This window comes from Lycium ferocissimum, chromosome 12 (assembly GCF_029784015.1).
Source record: "Lycium ferocissimum isolate CSIRO_LF1 chromosome 12, AGI_CSIRO_Lferr_CH_V1, whole genome shotgun sequence".
Taxonomy (NCBI): domain Eukaryota; kingdom Viridiplantae; phylum Streptophyta; class Magnoliopsida; order Solanales; family Solanaceae; genus Lycium; species Lycium ferocissimum.
The window spans coordinates 46603850-46626841 of record NC_081353.1 but is presented as its reverse complement, the minus strand read 5'-3'; positions in this window follow the sequence as shown (position 1 = coordinate 46626841).

Genomic DNA, 22992 nt, shown 5'->3' with positions numbered 1-22992 from the left:
ACTTCTTTATTATATTAGTGTTTGTTATGAATACAAAGTCGGCAAAAATTTATTAATACTTTTTAAAAGAGAAGACTTGTTTAAAAGGAAATTATTTTCCTCTCTTTGAGATAAAATAATAGCAATGTTTAAGCATCAGTTGATACTTTAAATTTTAATTCGATTAATTTAAAGGTGTAAAATACTTATTATTTTTTATCAAATTTTGATTTGGATAATTCTAGTTGAAATTATTAAATTAATTTTACATGTTTAAAACGAAATAAAGTAGAAATCTGATTTTCTATTTAACCGAAGAAATACTATTTTTGTATTTTTGGTAAATATTCTCGGTTTAGCTCATTTTACTTGTCATGTTGTCTTTTGCATGATTTTTTAAGAAAACGTCAATTAAAATTATAATTTGACTAATTTACCTTATTCATTATTTGATCTTCATTTGATATTATTTTTTCTTTTGCGACATTAATCTCTATTCACATTTATTAGAGTAAGAATAAAAATGAAAAAGTAATTAAATTCTATCTTATTTTAAAATATAAATATTTTAAGTATATTTATTTTAGTAAACATGACAAATAAATGACATGACGAAATAGCAAATACAACAGTTCAATATCTAGATTAGATCTCAGGCTAATATAAAAAAAGAAAAGAAAATTGTATGATTTGGGTACTTAACCTTTTGAAGAAAAACAATAATATGTGGTCCATATTTTTTGCTGTACAATAATTTCATTTGCTCCCACTAATGGGTTGATACGCATGTGGCAATGAATCCATCATTATTGACTTAATGAGATACTTTGGAAATTACACGAATACTGTTTGATTTTTTAATATGGGATGCTCTTTTTTTTTTTTGACATTATTACTTTACACTGTTGTTATGCATATATATATATACACACACACACACACACACACACACACACACACACACACACACTATGTTCAAAACACGATTAATATAAGATTGTAGTTTGTGCTCCGTATCCAAAACTGTATTATATTAGTGTTTACTACGAATACAAAGTCGGCAAAAATTTATTAATACTTTTTAAAAGAGAAGACTTGTTTAAAAGGAAACTATTTTTCTCTCTCTTGAGATAAAACAATAGCAATATTTAAGCATCGCGATACTTTCAATTTTAATTCGATTAATTTAAAGTTGTAAAATACTTATTATTTTTTATCAAATTTTGATTTGGATAATTCTAATTCTAATTGTTAAATTAATTTGACATGTTTAAAACGAAACAAAGTAAAAATTTGATAAACACGATTAATATAACATTGTAGTTTGTGCTCCGTATTCAAAACTTTATTATATTAGTGTTAGCTATGAATACAAAGTCTGCAAAAATTTATTAATACTTTTTAAAAGAGAAGACTTGTTTAAAAGGAAACTATTTTCCTCTCTTTGAGATAAAACAATAGCAATATTTAAGCATCAGTTGATACTTTCAGTTTTAATTCGATTAATTTAAAGGTGTAAAATACTTATTATTATTTTTTTCAAATTTTGATTTGGATGATTCTGATTCAAATTGTTAAATTAATTTTACATGTTTAAAACGAAACAAAGTAGAAATTTAATTTTCTATTTAAACGAAGAACTACTATTTTTTAATTTTTGGTAAATATTCTCGGTTTAGCTCATTTTACTTGTCATGTTGTCTTTTGCATGGTTTTTTAAGGAAACGTCAATTAGAATTATAATTTGACTAATTTACCTTATTCATTATTTGATCTCCATTTGATATTATTTTTTCTTTTACGACATTAATCTCTTTTCACATTTATTAGAGTAAGAATAAAAATGAAAAAGTAATTAAATTTTATCTTATTTTAAAATATAAATATTTTAAGTATATTTATTTTAGTAAACATAACAAATAAATGACACGGTGGAATAGCAAATACAACAGTTCAATATCTAGATTAAATTTTAGGCTAATATAAAAAAAGAAAGAAAATTGTATGGTTTGGCTACTTAACCTTTTGAAGAAAAGCAATAATATGGGATCCATATTTTTTGCTGTACAATAATTTCATTTGCTCCTACTAATGGGTTGATACGCATGTTACAATAAATCTATCATTATTGACTTAATGAGATACTTTGGAACTTACATGAATATTGTTTGGTTTTTTTTAATATGGGGTGCACTTTTTTTTGACATTATTTGTTTTTTTAATATGGGATCCACTTTTTTTTTTTTTTTTTTTAAATTGCTTGGTATTTATTATGGGGCCCATCCTTTTTTTTTTTGGGTGGGACGGACGACGATCCACCCGCGCTTCTATATAGTTAGAATATATTATTTACTTTTAAAGTATAGCATCATATATTTGTAATGCAAGGGAGCCAATTGCTTAAATCTAAAATATATAGAAACATGTATGCAAGAATGTGAGTTATAAGTTAATTTTTTACTGGTAAAATGTACAAATGATGAGTACGTAAAATGTAGAAGAGTTAGTTTAAAATATATATGATGTGAATTATATTATTTCGCAGTAATAAATTAAATTATCATAATTTGAATTAGTAAATAAAATTATAAAATTAATACATTAGTTGTTTGATTAAATTAACTAAAATTAAATTTAAACATTTCATTATAAATTCTTACAAGTAAGAATTTTCAGTTGAAATATTTATTCAAATTCAATTTATATAATTTAATCCTCGTATTTGTATTATAAATTTAATTTAGATATAATGTATTGAGAAGATAAAAGGTGAACATGCAGGGGCGGATTTACCTTAGGTCGAGGGGTGTCACGTGACATTGCTTCATCGAAATGTTTTATTAACTATGTATACATAATTGGAAGGCACAAGTAAAATAACGGGGAAATTGAATAATGTGACACTGCCTGTTGCAACCAGTGGTGTAGCTCGTTTGGCCAGGCGCCTCATTTTGTGGCTAGAAGTCCTGCGTTCGAAACCTGGTAGCTTCCCTCCCTTCATTGTTTTTAGTATTTTTTTTTCTCTCCCTCACAAATAAAAAAGATACTTGTCAAGGTTCGAACCTTTAGAAGTTAACAAAAATGTGAACTAACAATCCAAAGCACTATATTTTAATATTCGAACAAGATAATATACTAGTTCTGAACGAAGAAAGTTGGTGCTTCCATAATTAAGTGTGTGCTATATATTTTTTTTCTTTCATCTTCTTTTTCATCAATAAAATTGATTAAGATCGATTTATGTAATCAGATGAATGACGACCTTTTTTAGTGATCCTTTAGTACCTTATATAGGAAAAACAGTGTTCAGTACTTTTTTTTTTGGTAATAAACTGTAAAATATTATTACCACCCAAACCATCCATCCATTACAAACTTAAGAGCACCTGATCAAAAGTACCAGGCCTCAGAAAAAGCAACTCTAAGTACAAAGAGCTTCCAGGAATCCTATACATTTTCTAGCTCTCTTGGATCCTATAACCATATTTATCCTTTCTTTCAATATAAACTGTATCTCCTTCACTACAAAACTTGTATCTACAATAAGCTCCCTAAATATCCTCCAATTTCTAGACTGCCAAGTATAGTATATCAACGCGTCATGGACAACTGCTAATGTTTCCTTCTTCATTTTACACCAGTGATGTCTAGCAATATATCTCAATACGTGTTTAGATTCCATCCGAGGAAATTGCACTCCTATCCATTGTGTAAGTCCCCTCCTTACTTCTTGATACCATTCACAGTCAACGAACATATGTTGGGCATCTTCAATTACTTCTTGGTCACATAGCACACACTCTACTGTAGTACAACCTATCCCCGTAACCAACATCCTATCTTTGGTCAACAATTTCCTTTGATTCACTAGCCATAGTATGAACCTATGCTTCGGCTGCAACATCTTGCTCCATATCAGTGCATGATCTTCAAGAAAGGGTCCCGTTTCCATCATAGTAAGGTAACTTTTAGTGACTGAATAGTTGCCATTAGCTGTCAGCGAGTACTTACCATGACTATACCACTGTTGCATTCCAATTTTTATCTTGTTCAAGTGTCTCCAGTACCAGCTAGCATCACTTGGTGCAGTATGGTTCCAAAATTCCTCTCCAGGTTCCATATAAACTTCTTGAATCCACTTTACCCATAGGCTCTCCTTGTTAGTAACTAGTTGCCAAACCAATTTGCCTACAGATGCAAGATTCCACTTCCTACAGCTCCTAATATTCAGCCCTCCTTGCTTCTTGGGAGTGCATACTTTTTCCCAAGCCATGAGTGCTACTTTCTTTGCTCCTTCACTATTCCCCCACATAAATTCCCTACATTGCCTATCCACCACTTTCAACACACTCTTAGGTAAGATGAATACTGCCCCCCAAAAATTGTGTAGGGAGAACAAAATCGAATTAATCACCTGTATTTTCCCAGCATAGGAGAGGTGCCGCACAGATACAGACCTGATCTTTTCAGTAATCTTCAAGCATAATGCATGACAATCTAATTTATTCCACTTCCTTGGTGAAAGGGGCACCCCAAGGTACCTCATAGGAAAAGTGCCCACTGTAAATCAAGTTATCTCTACTAGTCTGGTCCTGGTATTATCATCCACACTAGCCATATAAATATTAGACTTCTCACTGTTAGCCACCAGCCCTGTTACATTTGAAAAATGAGTCAGTGTTTCTATAATTCGCTGGACAGATGCTTCATTACCTTTACAGAATATCATCAAGTCGTCGGCAAAAGTCAGGTGTGTTAATCCCACTTCTTTACACATTGGATGAAATCTGAAGTCAGGTAGTTGACTCATCTGCTTGAGCACTCTGGTAAGGTACTCTATTACAAGTACAAATAGTGGCGGGGAGATAGGGTCATCTTGCCTCAATCCCCTCTTGCCTTTGAAATAGCCACAGCTTTCACCATTTACTTTAACTGAAAAAGTGGTAGTTGTAATATACACCATAACCAGTTGTATGAACTTAGGGGGATAACCATATCCAACTAACATTTCCAGGACAAACTGCCAACTTACCATGTCATAGGCCTTTTTTAAATCTATTTTCATGAGGCATCTAGCAGAGGCATTCTTCCTGTTATAGTGCCTAAGTAAGTCATGACACACTAACACATTGTGTACCATTGCCCTATCCTTAACGAATGCAGCCTGAGGGCCATCTATCAAAGTAGGTAGTACTATTGCTAGTCTTACACATAGCAACTTAGAAATACATTTGTAGAGCACATTGCAACAAGAGATGGGTCTAAATTGGCTAGCATGTTTTGGCTTCTCCACCTTTGGTATTAATGATATTAAAGTGGCATTGACTTGCTTCAGCATTTTACCTGTATGCATGAATTCCAACACAGCAGCACATACATCATTTCCAACAACATTCTAGGCTGCCTTATAGAACCCACTTCCATATCCATCTGGTCCAGGGCTTTTGTTCTCATTAATGCTAAACATTGCTTCCTTGATTTCCTGGACAGTACACTCTCGCATTAAGGAACACTGCTGCTCAACAGTTAGCCTTGGTCCCTGGGAGAAAAATCCCTCATAAGCTTTGCCTCTTCTCTCCCCTTTCTGTCCCAACAGCTGCGTGTAGTACTTCACAAATACTTTTGCTATTTGATGTGGTTGCTGCTGGACCTGGTTGTGTTCATCATTGATTTGGCAGATTGCTTGTACCAATTTCCTTTGTTTAATGATGGAAAAGAAATACTTAGTATTGTCGTCTCCCATTCTTATCCGTGTCGCCTTACTTCTTTACATTAGGAACTCCTCTGCTAGCCTTGAAGAATTCCTATATTTTAACCTTAGCCTTTTCTCTTCTTGTTGCAGATGAACATCCAAAGGATCCTGCTGTAGTTCCCTTTGGCTTTTAGTCATAGCAATTCTGTCTTCTTGTGCTTCTCGTACAATATTACTAAAATTTTCCTTGTGGAGTGTCTTCAGCCTATGTTTCAACATTTTCAACTTCCTCACGATTTGGAACATTTTATATCCCATAACAGGTATTCTCCACCCTTCAGCAATAATATCTTGGAACTCTGGATGAGCTTTCCATATATGACAAAATTTAAACACCTTCCCCTTCTTCTTTTCCAGCTGCCTCATTTTAATCACAATTGGGCAGTGGTCGCTAACTCCTTCTGGTAGTATCTCAGCGTCACATTCTGGCATGGCATCTAACCACTGCCCATTCATAAAGGCCCAGTCTATTTTAGAAAACACCCTAGCAACTTGGTTATCATTCCATGTATACTTGCATCCACTATTAGGCAATTCCATGAGTCCACATACATCCAAACATTTCTGAAAGTCTTCTACTTCAGCCAAAGTAACTGGACTACCCCCAAGTCTATCTGTAACTCCTAACACAAAAGATTAAAGTCTCTTAAAACTATCCATGGGCATGCTCCCATGTTCAACTGGGAGAGATAATTCCATAGATCTTTTCTATCTTCCTTCAAATTATAAGCATACTCAAAAATGACCGCAAACTTTAGTTGTAAAGTAATATTTGTAACGAATCAGGTCATTGCTTGGGCAGTTTCACTATGAAACTCCACCTCAAACCAATCCTGCCTCCATACCATTACTAGCCTACCATTATATTGAGCAGCATGATTGGTCCTATACTCCCACCCTCCAAACTTACTATTCATAATATTTCCTACTTTATTCACCTTTATTCTAGTTTCCAAAAAACACATTAATCCAAGGTCCAATTCATTGTAGAGGAGTTTAACCTCCTTCTGCTTATTGAGGCCATTTAGGCCTCTAACATTCCAGCTCATGAGTTTAACCATCCCCAGAAGGAGACAGTTGAGTTCCCACCCCCTCTTTAGCAATTTCTGTGCTAGTAACACCCTGATTCTCTCCAAGAATTTGAAAAGCATTATTAACATTGGCATTTATCTCCCTTGTTCCTCCATTTTGGCTCGAACTTGTACCGAGTCCTATTGCTATTGTGCTAGCAATTAGTATCGCCTGTTGCTTCTGAGCTTGCCACTTATTCCCTTGATATTGTCTTCTCCATCCTCCACCCCTTCCACCATGCGTGAATTGGTTTTGGACCTGCTTTACCACACCGGAACCATTGGCAGTATCACTTTGTTGTGCATTTCCCTTTCCTTGTTGTTTCTTCCCATTCTCTTGCATACTCTCTGCGCATCTTTGCATTATCCACTGGTGCATTCTTCTTGTTCTGGCGGCAGATATCCTCTACATGACCATATTTTTTGCATATTTTACACAGAGACGGCCTCCAATCATATGCAACGCGTTGTTCAATGATGTTACCCCTCTCATTTCTAAACTAGATCACTTCTGGCAGTGGTGAATCAATTTGCACCTCGACTAATAGTCTCGTGAAATTCAGTCCCACTTTTTTCTCCGTGTTCCTATCCACCATTAAAGGTTTCCCAATCAAGCTACCCAATTTACTCAATCCTTTTGCACTCCAATACTTAAAATCTAACCCAGGTAACTTAATCCATATAGGCACTGAATACAATTCATCCCTACTAAACTCCATATCAGGATTCCACGCTTTCACAATCAATGGTTTATTATCGAAGTGATAAATTCCCCCTTGGATTACCTCATTTTCCCCATCTGCACTATCAAACCGAACCAACACAATACCATTCTACATCATAGCTACTTTATTTATTCCATACTTTCCCCACATCCTTTGAATATACCCATTCAGGACTGTGAATGGTGGATGCGCACCTAGCACATAGCATATAACAACATACTTCCAGTAGTCAATTTCAGACTTATAATCTTCCTCCTCATTCTCCACAATCAATTGATCACTAATAGTTTCCGGGTTAACGTATTCTAGTTTGAACCCAGCATTAGTTACTTTTGTGATATCAAAATTGTCCCATATCGATGCCATAGTTTCAGTTGACTTACCCATTGCTGGTTGAATTTCCATGTCGTCTGCTTCATCTGCCCAGGATTGCCCACCGCTGCTAAGTGGTGTTGTAGTAGCCTTCTCCTATTCCCCAATTTGTTCTTCGTTTTGTTTGTTTTGTTTTTCTCCGTGCACACCTTCGCCATCAGCGTTCCTTCAGTGGGGTGCTTGCTCGACATACTTCCGATTGGCACTTCATTAGTTCCTACTACTGCAATTGGCCCCAATTGTTCAACTTCACTTAGGGCACGAGTTTTCAAATTTGCCATGACTGGTCCAGTGTTGCTAATTGGTGTGTTTCTACCATCAGATGCGTTCACTCCCCTTCCATTACCCTTTCTAGTCATGTTTTCCAGCCGATTCGTAAGCTTGGTTTTCTTTCCCATGGAGTGGCGCACGTTAGGCTAACTTGCGCCCAATTCAATTGTTCTCTTATTCAATCAATTATTATCTAATTGATCTTTATTCTTTTGTAAACAAAAAAATTATTATTCAGTAAATAGAGGATTTCCTAATTCAATTATTTTATATATCAATCAGAAAAGTGAAGAGAGTTCCATTACATATTGTGAGCTAATCAATATCAAATATGAGAAGGAAATTGTTAAATTATTTCTAAAGAGGTAATTTGAATACATTTCAAAAAATGAAAATTCATCGAGGAGAGTTATAGTAATACACATGAGTAGGGCTTTATTTATATTATGCTCATTTTTTTAATATTGTGTCATGGTGTTTTATTTATTTGTTTCATTTTAAAATGTGACACCGCTTGCTAAAAATCATGCGTACGCCATTTTGAACATGCTAAGATAGTAAGTATTACTTTAATTTTTGGAGGGAAAAGAGGAATAGTTGGAGCCAAAAACTAATAAGAACGATATAGACTTTTTGCATTTTCTGTCCATACGATTCTCCCCATTTAGCATTACCCTACTTTATATTATATACATTACTTATGATGTTAAGCACCTTGGAATGCACTAGTACGTACGTATGAGCGTAGATCCAAATAAAATGAAATGTCGCGTACCTCGTCTGAATCAAATGTCTTTTTGATTCATATTTCCAAAATATGTACTGCACTAAATTTAACATGTTATCACTGCAGATCATCCGTTCCATTAACTATCACATCCTTTTCCTATGCTATTATTATGTTAAATATTTATTCTTATATTTCTTTTTTATAGAATTTATTCTTGCAATATGTAAGAATATTAATTACTTCATTTACTTCTTTTGAAGTTTATTCCTAGCGCTATTAACTTGCTGTGTATTTTTTTTTTAAAATAAGTCATTATATTACTAGACCTAGAATAGAATTGGGCTATCGTCTAACACGAGCAAAACTTAAGCAACAAACTCAATCCCAATCAACCATTGTGTATCCAGGTGCTTAATCAAATATATATATTCGTCCTCCAAAGATATCAAAACACACACACACACACCCCATTGTAAGAGTCGAGTGGGGCCATCGTCTAACACCAGCAAAACTTAAGCAACAAACTCAACTAATACTCCCATCCAACCATTGTGTATCCAGGCTTAATCAAATATATACACATATATGTTGGTCCTTCAAGATATCAAAACACACACACACACACAAACACACACGCATATTTATAAGATTTTTTTCCCGAAGTTACTGAGTCCGATGACCCCCCCTACTTTTGACATAGTTCCGCCTCAAATGATATGTACTTGGGAAAATTTATTGAAGCAATGCCTGAAAATATGTAGTTTAATTCAAGAAATAACACAATCAAAAATTTAAAATGTTTATATATTTAGATTTCAAAAGTTATAAAAAATATATAGAAAATGCAAATGTATCAATAATTTTAGATCATTTACAGTGAAAAAATATATCATAGAGAGTACTACTATGTACTATTTTTAATAGTGCAAGCTGTGTTTTCGGTTGTAACTAAATCAATAGTAGTAAATGTTCTTTGGTGGATGTGCTAGCTCTAGACACAATAAAGTTTAAAGCTACCAAAATACTTCCTTATATTTACCCAATTAAATTATTTCAATGTGCTTTAACAAATATCCTAATCAATTCTTGGAATATCAAATTTTGTACTAGACGAAGATGTCTTGCGTGTGAAAATGGGAAAAGCCCATCTCTTTAGGCTTTTCTTTCAATCATCTAGAGTTAAGGTCAACGTATTCAATTTTTGTGTGAATTTAGATATTTATTTCTCAATTTTTGTATAACATAGTTTACATATTTACAAATCATGTAAATGTAAAACAAATTACATTTTATATATAAAAGTCTTTTTAAAAGGGAAAATTTCAGTAATGTACAATCCAACATACAAAATTACATTTGCGTAGCTATATTTTTAAGTTACAACCAGCATAGTCACTTTTTGACGGTATACAATATTATACGACAATATACAACTTTATACACTTACTGTAGACAATGTATAAACCTTGTATAATAACGTATAAGACTAGTATACAATATTATACAAACTTATACAAGAGGTGCTAATACATGAGAGGGGTTTATACATAATGTATAAGGGGTGTTTATAGGCTATACAGTGGTGGCTCGTGGTGAAGGAGCTAGTCGGGTTCAATGAAGCTTGCCGGAGATGATGGAGGAAGGAAAAAACAGAAGAGTGAAAAAGTGGCTATAGCGGATAATAAAATAAAGATGGGCTAAACGGGTAAATATAATGGATGAAAAAGAGTGACAGTTATACAAACAAAAACGAGCTACCCCACCCCTAATTGAAAATCATTCATTGTCCCGATGCATTAAAATAAGTAAAAACAGAGGGTATGAGCTTTCTGGGGTGCACAAGGCTCTTTGATCATCCTAAGGTGTGACCGGGCAAGGTCTCTTCTACATATGTTGTGCTGGGAGAAGCCCTAGTGAAATGAGTATTAGTCCGTGAGCGGCGGAGGACTTTCCTAAACTGCTTATCCTCGTCTAGCTCTTCTTCATCCAGGTCTTCCTTGGTCCTCTTGCCCTTGTCTGGTGATGGAGGATCATCTGCCAACAAACTCACAATGGGTCCCACATCAGTCCAGTCCACAACTGGTGCTGGAATGGGGCTTACAAATGCACCCCTTTCTCTCGATTGAAGCGCCAGAATGCCTGCCTTTACCCGATTCAGTTCACTTCAAACTGTCCCCACATCAACAACGGGACTTACTATAATTTAATTAAATAGGTGATAGACATCAAAAGCAACTACCAAGATTTTACCACCCCCCCCGCCCAACCAAAACCCAACCAACCCAACCCTACGAGGGGGTAAAATGAAAAGTAAATTTACAAGTGAAAATGAATAAATTTGCGATAAATGAGTAAGATAATTTTCTTTCTAATTTGCTCATATGACTCCCTCCGTATATTCTTACTTGTCCTCTATGCTAAAAATAGATGTTCGTTTTTACTTGTCCGGTTTAAAAAATCGAGATATAATTTACTATTGCATACCTGATTTACCTTTAGTATTAATTATTAGGTTGAAAATTTCAATGCATTGCTAGTGGTTGCACATCTTTTAAAGTATGTTTGATTGATTCTAATAATTAGATGATTTAGTAATAATTAGACATGATATTAATAAAATTGTCATTCTATTTATGGTTACTTACGGAGTGAGCCAAGTTAATACAAGACAAGTAAAAATGGACGGAGGGAGTAGCTTAATTAGAAAGAGAATTTCAAGATTTGGATTTCCAATACTCTGCCTTTGAGCTTTAAACTTTGGGCTACCCAAATGTATACTAGAATTAAGGTCAACTTTAATGGATTCCAACAGAAAATTAAGTCTGGTGGATGCGGTTTTTGATTATCTCGATGATAACTTTAATCACACTAGCTAAGATTAGTTGGTTTGAGGGGAACTAAAAAAAATTATGAACTAACCTGCGATCTCTTAATCAGAGGCGAGAAATGTGTTAAACCATACACATATATTACATAGTAGGAATTGCACATGATAGTCAATTTTTATCCTACTATTTAAAGTATATTTCATTTTTTAAGAATATTTAACTTGGAACCAATATTGATAAACTTCAAACGAAACTTGCTTGCTCCTCCTCCAGTACTTCTTCTTCTTAGTTGTTGTACCATGATGTATTTCGAATCTATTGAACAATAATTAAAGTGTAATATTTGAATCCAATTTTACATTGAAACCACATATGGTGTTATAAGCTTGACGAAGTGGCGATTATTAAAGTGAGTTTAAATCAAGTTAAATAATAAAATTTATTGCTACTCTTATTTAATGACGGATTATAAAAAGAACAATATGAGCTACTGGCTATTTAGCGATGGATTAGCGACGAATTTCATAACTAATTAATGTTTTCTTGTAGTGACTAGAGGAAGAAGGATATTTGAAAGATGCGAGAAGCCTGAGGTTCGATATGCTAAAGTTAGATATACACGTCTGAGTTATGTTGAAGAATGAAAAATACCACATCAGTGGTTAATGAGATAAGTGATCTCCTTATATGGACTTATAGGGGTGGAGCTACCCATGCCCGAGGGGTGTCAAGTGACACCCCTTCGCCGGAAAATTACATTGTATAGATAGGTGAATGTTTGGTTTTATAGATATATATATCAGTGTTGACTCTACTTGACACAAAATGAAGGTTTAGCTTTAATCATTTTGATAAATAAATCTGTTTGAAAATATTCAATATGTTTTAAAAGAGAAGTCATTTATCTTTAGTTTGTCAAACCTATCCTTGCGGTTTCAATTAATGAATTATTAAATAAGTTTGCTATTAAAGAGAAGAAAAAACATAATTTATATCACTAAAATTATTAAATGTCCTTTTTAAAGGGTACGGAAAACCCTAAGCTTTTTCCTAAGCCTATAAATAGAACCCTAGGTCATGTTTGAAGGGGTTCGGACATTCTTGGAGAGAAAATATATATAAGAGCATCGTGGAAGCAACAAATCATCGGTTTAACTTCTAATTTTACATTTTTATCATTAGTTTATGATTTTTAACATTCCTAAGATGTTGTTACGAACATGAGCGGCTAATTTCATTTGCTCTGGGGTTATGGACATAGTATGATTGTGAACTTGATTTAACGTTTGCTTAAATTATCATATGAGTTATTTATTTATTCTTGAGCTCGACTATCTTATTGCTTTGCGACCAGTAGGATACATCTTTGACTCTTGAATTGAACTCAACATAGGAATATAGACATAAGGTTAAGTAGATTAGAGCAGGATCTCAACCCTGGCATAAAGGAGCGGATTTGCGTCTAGTATACACATATACTTAAGTTCGCCCTGCTTGGTTAGCTTACAAGAAATATAAATGCATTTGCATTAAGTTCATGATAATAGAACGCGTGAAAAGTAGCATGAATAGACGGTAAGAACTTGACAGATTCTTAATCATAATATCAACGTTGTTAACAATCAACTCGATAAAGAAAGCAAGTCAATCAAGGTGAATGCGCAACATGATTACTAGTTATCCCATAATCCTGGAATATACCATCTCCTTGTGTTAATTGAATTGTCCAACCCTTGTTTCGAGTGTTCAGCAGAAATAATTACATTAGTTTACTTTCTGCAGTAGTTAATCATAAAAATAACCTTTGTGGAAAATATTTGTTCAATTGGTAATAATAGTGAAGTCTAATATAATCGTTGATCATAAATTCCTGTTGCCTGTTGGTACGATATCCGACTTTAAAAATCACTATATTACTTTGCGACCACGTACACATTTGTGTGTGTTTTATCTCAATTCAGTTTGAATAATCTATCTATATATCAACTGATTCATTTTAACAGGATTTAAATTTAATCTAACCTGCCCATTTAATACCCTTATTCTTATTCTTGGCATAATTTGTGGAGAATTCGCCGGTGGAATTTGAGGTCCAAGCAGGGGCAAATTTCATTTTTTTTTGTGTGGATTGTCCTTCAAAAGCACTGGTCTTTAATTTTTGCCCCTCAAATTGGTGGTCTTTAATTTTTTTTCCGCCCTTTACCCCGAGTTACGAGTTCGAACTCCCGGCTCGGTAAAAAAAAAAAAAGAATTTCGCAAGGCAGAGTTTTGAATGCAATTGCATGCAAAACTCTCAGACAGAATTTTGAATGCAAAACTGCGCTTACGGGTAGAGTTTTGCATTCAAACTTAGCCGAACTTGGCTGAATAGGCCTTTTGTGCTACAAAACTCTACCTTGCGTTTTTTTTTTTGACTGAACCGGGGTTCGAACCCCAAACTTCATGGTATTAGGCGAAGGCAAAAATTAAAGACCAGTGCCTTTGAAGAGTAATCGTGCAAATGACCTGGCGAATTTGCGTACTAATTTTGGGGCACTTGAACCCATGGTCTCTCCGTAAAATTAGGTATTTTATGAATATATTTTTAAAAATTGGTATAATATTATTTGGTAGAACTCATACTACAAGAAGGCTAAATGGTGCATTTGGTTGAAGGTTGAGCTATTTACCTATAGGTCTAGGGATCAATTTCGACTTAATACATTTTTTTTTTTTTTAATAGTGAACTCATTATCTAGAAATCCTAGCCTATGGGTCCAAGTGGCTTAATCCTAAAAGTTCACGTGTAACCTAAACCACCATAATTCATGGGAACACACTAGCTAACTTCAAGAAATTAATTCGAGTTACATAACAAATGACCAAAAATCTAAAAGTGCCAACACCAAAAAGAAGTTATGGGTATTGTAAACGCCCCAATGGCACTAATCACCACACCACATGCCCTTTTTTTCCTTCTCACAAAGCTGCCGTCTGGGCGGACGTGCATGGAGCATGAACATACACGTCAATCCAAATTTTAATTTTCTTTTAAAAAATTTCCAAATTTAAAATGGATAGAGTTTAATTTCATATATCTATGATGTCAAGAATTTTTATTTTGGAATTGTAGTTTAGAAACGTTATAAACAGATTACTTGTATTGTTGTTCATCAAGTTATTAAATCAATTATATTATGATTTATGAGTTATTACTCATAACATAATTACTTTTAGCCATATGAAATAGTACGTACTACTCATTATCGTCTATCCTGCCTTTAGTCTTTTGAACAAAAAATGAACTTTAGAGATATCGACATACGGAATATAGATGAGGCAAATTTTATGCTTATCTTTAAGTGTACTTATAGGATAGTGTAATCCCTGCATGGACGAGATGTCATGCAAATTCCCAAATTTCATTATTTGAATATATGGCATTACTATTTTATTTTGCAGTATTACAATGTGTTATCATTTGTAAATCAAGCAGAATGTGTGACGTTTTCTGCAAATCACTAAACAACTTTCATTCATCTCAAGCGTGAAAGAATTTTGAGCCGTATTTGAGCTTATTGTCTGCGGATCTTACTCAAAAAGAGTCAATGGGAGTTACTCAAAAAGAGTCAATGGGAGTAGCAATATCAATAGCAGCAGACGCAGCGGAAGAAATACTTGCTCTTCGGGCCAGCTAAGATGGGGACTTTGTCGTGGAAAGAGTAACGAGAGGACTCATCATTGTTGACAGGGGCGGATTTATGTTGGTCCGAGGGGTGTCACGTGACACTGCTTCGTCGAATTTTTTTACTAAATATACATAGATGAAAAATAAATGGAACGAAAATAAAAGGTAAAAATAACGACGCGACACTTTTCAGCATAAAGGCATGCGTTGGTCTGTTGGTAAATAGCTCTATTCTAAAGGCGAGGTCGCAGGTTCAAACTCGCCTAGCCTCATTTTTTTGCTTATACTATAATATAAATTCTAAATCAATAAAACAACTAAAATATAAATGGAACAAAATGGCAGTTAGATAACTTAGCCGTGTCCTACTCCAATTTTATACCAAATTGGTCAAGTAACTTAGAAGCTAAAACCCTAAAAAGAACTCATAAGTCATAACCTTAAAAATTCTTTTATCGATTAGAATATAATTGATGGCTATCCACCTTTTAAATTAGAATAGAAGTTCTTCTCGTTCTTTATCCTGATTGCCACATCAAGTTAGCACTTTCTTCACCATAATATTTTATTCAGTGTCTGCAATTTTTTCATGACAATAATTTATTTTCTTTCTAATTTCTATAATGTACTTGGAATGAGTTTTATTAATATGATTTAAGTTGTCTTTTTATAATATGATATCATTATAGTGATTATTCAGTTGTTCACTCTTTTACATAGTGACACTGCTTATGAAAAATCCTGCGTACGCTACTGATGGTTGAAGTCATACTTCTCCGCCGTATATAAATTGAATTGAAGTTGAACAAATCGTACCGCATAAAGTAAAATCAAACTTAAAAATATCGAAACATACTAAATTAATTTAATATAACAATAATATAATATTTTTTAAAACATACCAAATCAAACTTTTCAAAATCATATCATACCGTATCATAAACACCTCTAAAATATGTAGTCCAAGAAAAACAGACATTCAAGAGTTTGACATATTAATATTATGCAGGGAGGACATGCATCAACCTCTAGACATTCACTTTTTCTTCATAAAGCAGACTCGTGTATATCCTTAATTGGCCAACTAGCGTGTAGCAGATCCTAGATTAGGCTTGCCAATTTTATTAGGACGGTGATTAAGATCTCTTTGTAGTCAAATCTTTTGGGATTAGTTTATGATTTAAGCTTATGAAGTTAAGGGTAAGCACATTAATTAAGAAAACACGTAATCAAGCTACAAGTGGTCATTTACAGTCATTTTTATTCTGGTCTCCCGCCTACATGCACGTTCAAGCCCATGCTTGAAGAGAGGTGAAAACCTAAGGGGTCGTTTGATTTGAAGATAAATTATGCAGAGATTAGTAATATAGTGATTATAATGTTATGGCACAATAATACATATATTAAAATTATATAAATTATTCCCTGCCTTTGGTATGATATCCTTTTACCTGTATTCCTTAAGAAATCGTAATAAAATGTACTTTTTGAGCAATTTACCCTTTATCTCTCTTCGATGGATGGACACTAGTACTGTTTACTTTAGAACACAATTAATAATAAGGTCAAAGTAGGAAAAATTTAATTAATTTTATCTTGATTTTCTAGAATGACAAGTATTTGGGGTCAAATATTTTTAGTAACCTTAACAACTAATAATTTTAGGAGGACTCTCACATTCAGAAGAAGAAAGTTGCAGAAATGAGGATGCTGCTGTGTGGACATACTAGGATAGATAGGATTAGGAATGAAGATATTCGGGACAAGGTGGGAGTGGCCTCGGTGGAGGACAAGATGGGGGAAGTGAGACTAAGAATGTTTGGGCATGTGAAGTGGAGAGGCACGAACACCCCAGTGCGGATGTGTGAGAGGTTGGCTATGGACGTTTTCAGGAGAGGTAGAAGTAGGCCGAAGAAGTATTGGGGAAAGGTGATTAGATAGGACATGATGCATTTCCAGCTTACCGAGGATATGACCTTAGATATAAGGTTGTTGAAGACACAAATTAGACTAGTAGGTAGTTAAGCGTTCCACGCTTAGCCGCCTTTCATACCAGTAATCGTAGTATTGCTCTTATAGTTTCTTGTCCTTTGGTTTTACGCTACGATAGGTTGTTTCCTCTACTTCGATTATCTGTTGTTTCCTGTACTTCGATTATCTTATTTATCTATTATAGCTAATGCTCATTTTTTCAGACTACTTTATCATGGCTTATTCGCTTTCGTTATTTCCTTTTTCATACCTCTTTGAATTGCTTGTCCTTATGCCGAGGGTCTATCGGAAACAACCTCTCTACCTCCCAAGTGTCACGACCCACGCCGGTGAGTCATGACAAGTGTCTGGCCTCTATTGACCAAGCACCCTTATACTCATACCTGAAGCTCGGATGAAGGATAGGATGGCCCATTCATGATTTATAACTGAATTATACTGACGTATACAAGAATAACACCGTGAGATATGCATCAAGAACCATCAACTATCGGTGTATGCATATATATATATATATATGCATAGTGAAAATAACAATGCAAGCCGACTAGGTCGATATGTCTTGTCTGACAAAGAATGAGAGCGTGCAAGGGCTACATCACGTGCCAACTTCATACAACCGGTTTGCTACGGACCTCTCAATGGAATAGAAAAAATCGTAGAAAAGGACGGGATAGGGCCCCGCCATACCTATATATACATATATATATATATATATATATATATATATATATATATATATATATATATACATATACATCTCAAAACGGCATACCAAAATAAATCCGCGCTATCCGGCTCGGGTCAGTGGAGCTCACCACCGCCGCTTGAGTGGTAGTCCCTGAGCCGGACCGCCCGTCGTACGAACTCCGCGGGCATGAACGCAACCCCCTTGAGTAATAGGGGAGTCAGTACGGATAATGCACCGAGTATGTAAGGCAAAAGAACAACAAACATATAAGATCATGAAAGAGATCCGAAACATGAAAGCTAATCTCTAATATCCGAATGCGTACGTAACTAAACATCGGGGGTGTACGCAGATAACTTTCTGTATAAAAAAGTGCCTACGAGGGCGTATGATATGCATAGGTCATAATATAACTGTTAGTGCTGAGGAACGTATAGCCCGATCCATATATATGTTAGTGCTGAGGAACATACAACCCAATCTATATATCATATCCCATCGACCTCTCTGCGGCCATCATCATCATCATCATCATCATCACAGTGCACCAGCTGATCAGGTGGTAATGCGTATATAACGCCTATCCCTTTTCCCATACCCCATATACATATAATATACGCGTATATAACGCCTTCTGGTCATGGGTCAGTATGCATATGTATAATGAATGCAATGCATAAGTATGATAAGTAGCTAGAAATCTCGGAGTGACATAAGGTCGTACTACCTCCGATAGACATCTTTTGAGCTAACATCATCAATATAAGAAATCTTAGGATGCAAGAACATAAGGAACAATCATAAAAGGGTGTAGGATCATCAAAGACTAAAGTACTCCTAATGCTTCTAAGAGTAGAGTAGTATGGAAGCTCATTCATTCGTTCTTATTATAAGGATCATGCCAAAATGAAAGAAGGGACAACCTTAACATACCTTATTCGCTTTTCAAGCTAGCTATGCTACTATCCCGAGCTTGGAAAATCTACACACAAGACTAAGTATCAATTATTAGACTAGAACGTACTCATATACCAACCTTTATCTAGTTTACAACTTAATGAAATTCGGGCAGCATCTCCTTTGTAAACTTAATAACCCTTCAATTCCAATTCAACCCAACCATCAATTCTTACATATCAAAATATAACCAATTCCATCTCAAACACCTCCCAAAACAGCCCCTAGCCCCAACTTAACTCAATTAACCTACCACATCCACAACTATGCTCTCTTCACCTTAAAATTACTAAAACTCTTGGTAATCAACTCAATAATGAAGATAAGAATTACATACATACCTTAAAGAAGAGGATTTCCAACCATCAAACTTCAACTCCAACTTTTAAGCTCAACAACTTCAACAAAACCCTAGAAATAACTTTTTCTTCACTAGCTCGGGTTCACGAGGCTCAGATCTTGGTAGAACTTAACTAATTTGATGAGAGGAGATATATTAGGGTTTTCTCTGGTTTGGAGGATGATAAAATGAGAAATAAAACGTGAGGGGCATTTATATATAAGTGGAACAAAAAGGTTCCAGTGGTGCGGTTTGACGAGCGGGTCGACGGTCCGTCGACACGTCGACGGCGACTTGCACCGTCAATTAGCCACCCCCAGATTCAGAGGCCACAGTACATTGACGGTGTGAAAGGACGCCACATCAACATGTTGACGGGCCGTCCCTTTGCACCGTCAAAGTGCACTGTTTTCTCTGAATCCCTGAGTCGCCCTGGTTCGCGTTGATTCGTTTCGTTTAACTTATAATCCTATCGTATTGCAAAGAACGCATACTTATGCTTTGGTACACACGAGGTAAGGCACTTTATATCTCAGAAACTCGGGTACGGATCTCCATACTAAGGGTATAAACAACCCAGAAACCAAGGACTTTCTTGCGACGGAAACGAGAGGTGTAACACCAAGGTAGGGGTAAGATCTGCGTACACACTACCCTCCCCAGACTCCACCTTGTGAGATTTCACTGGGTATGTTGTTGTTACCCTAACAACTAAAAAGGGACAGAGAGTGTTTTTTTAAAAAAAAAAAAAAAAAAAAATTCTTTTCCTTGTTGATTATTTTCAAGTAAAAAGCAGAAATAAATCTAAAGAGTGAGGACAATTTTGACAAGTTTAATTTTTAATATATCAAGAGGAAAACATATTTTTTCTTTTTTAGTACTCCCTCCGTTCACTTTTACTTGTCCAGTATACTATAGTTACATTTTTATTTTTACTTGTCACTTTTAGCATATCAAGAGAAATATATATATATATATATATATATATTTTTTTTTTTTTCTTCGTGTTTTACCTTTAGCATTAATTACTTAATCCTCAAGTCATCTCCCAAGACCTGAAATTAAACATCAATTAATATGAATATTGTGATAAAATACTCATATCAATTATTATTTCCTAAAGGATATATAAATTCTAAACTAGACAAATAAAAGGGAACGGAGGGAGTAGATTACTTATTTCACCAACCTAGTGGCCTCTAACACTACTCATGAAAAGAAAGGGATTTTAAGTTAGGATCCGTCGTTGGGGTTTGAGTATGTGTGTGTTTTTGCGTGTATATGTGTGCAGAATGACCGTGTGGATTGTAGTTGATAATAGTGTAATACTCGGGCCACTGGCACCTAGGTTATTGAGTGTTTAGTACAAATCTTTTTTTTAATTACCCTCTCCGGTCCATATTATATGGTATTATTAGTTTCTATATTTAGTCCAAGATAAATGAATTTTAACTTAGTAAAGAAGAGGTTAATTATTTTTCTTCCAATTTACCCTTATTTAGATAAATGATTTTTACATAAGCGTAAAAACATATTAAATATGTATTACTCTCTTCATCCCAAATTAGTTGTCATGTTTCTCTTCTTGTCAAACTAGGTAAAATTTAACTAATATTTTAAAATATATTTTTCGTCAAATTGACATAAGAAAAGTTGCAACTTGTGCTATTTTTCATATAGTTTTTGAATATCTAAATTTTAATCGCAATTTAGTTTCGAATATTAGTCAAATTAATTTTCGAAACGCAAAAATATGACAACTAATTGAGACAAAAAGAGTATTTAATTAAAGGTAATTTAGTGAAACCACCTTTTATTTCTAGGGCTCAATGAATTTCTTAAAGGGTATGCCCAAATTTAAAACATCATGTAATATGGACAGGAAAAAATAACAAAAACCGTCTAGGTTCACATATACACCCCGTCTAGTATAATACTTCCCCTGTCCATATCGTTCGGTTAAGTTATTGGCATAATTCTTAAGAAGGATATTTTTTAATTGCTTTTATAACAAGAGTATTTGACTAAACTTTTAATTATGTTTCCTTCATATATCGTTTCACTATTATGGTTCATATGCATTCCATTTGACTATATAGTCAAGACAACATTGTAGTTCACATTAGCCGCATTTGTAGTCAAGGACTCTGCTACCTTCGTTTATAAGTTTAAGCATTTGTAGTCAAGGAGTTTGCTACCTTCGTTTATAAGTTTAGTTTTAGTATTCTTTCTATGTCTTTGTGAAGGTATCATGGATTCCTTCTGAATAATTTTGACGGGTATATGTGGCAAAATCATTCTGTTCCATAAAAATAAGATTGTTTAACCCGTTTAAGTTTTGACGGGTTAATAACTGGCTTGTCTATTAGTTTAGTCCATTTTAACCTGTCCAATTTTGCTCCTCTAAAAGTTGGTCTGATTTGGATTCACCACTAGAAATAAAGGTTTTTCTCACCGACTTTTAGTGAGAAATTTGTGCTATAAAATATAGTTTTCCCACCTCATTCTCACCGAACTAGCTCATTGAAAAAACGCATAGTGGAAACAAGTTCCATTAAAACGCTGGGAAGCTTCCTAATTTTTCCCTGTGAAAACATCAAAACACTAGTAATTAGGTATTGCCCACCGACATTCAGTGGAAATATCCATTGAACATTTTTCAGTTGGAAATTCAGTGGGAAAATAGTGATTTTGTAATAGTGATTAAATATGTATCTCAAATTGACCCATAAGAAATTTTATCGAAATTTTTTGGAAATAAATATATTTTTGTTTGACATAATGATGTACAACCACAATATATAAAAAAAATTGACATGATGGTGTTAAAAAAACGTCTTATTACAGAGGAGAACAGGGAATGGAAATAGGGAAAATTGAACTCGATCGCGACTATAACGTAGTAAATAGTTCTATCGATACTAATATTATGCTATATATATATATATATATATATATATATATATATATAAAATTCTTGGTCATTCGAATTACATTTACATATAGTGTGAACATGAAACTTTGGTCAATTTCCTAATGACTATTTCTTCTCCGCAAGATATTGAGAAGACAAGAACACTCGATTGGATCTTTTATTTTTAATTAAGTCATAAAGTAGTAGGAGTAGACATTATTAAATTGGATATCGAATTATCGATCTTTACAAGGAGGGACTTATACTTCACAAGAAAAAGAGCTGTCAACTTAGGTCACTTACTGTCCTTACAGAATTTAGTTCCCACTGTATAATTCGAAATGCTTAAATCCTAAACATGGTTGTCATTTTCCATTGTTTGATACGTATGTTTTTTGCTGATGTTTCCTATGAAACTGATACCAATATATCATAATTATCCTATTGCATAGATACAAATATCACTAAGAAAAACATACTACTAACCATTTTGGAATTTAAGTATCGTGAAACCTAAGTTGAAAATATGAGTTCTACAATATATATTTCGAACAACAAGCAATTGCTTCCGTTGAACTCGCCATTGACCAAAAAAATCCTCCTAAAATTATGCAGTGAGCTTGCTGCTAATTAACTTTTCTTGAGTGTAATTTAAAGGATATACTCTTTGCTTTTGTCTTATTTTTCGTTTTAGTTTTCGGATGG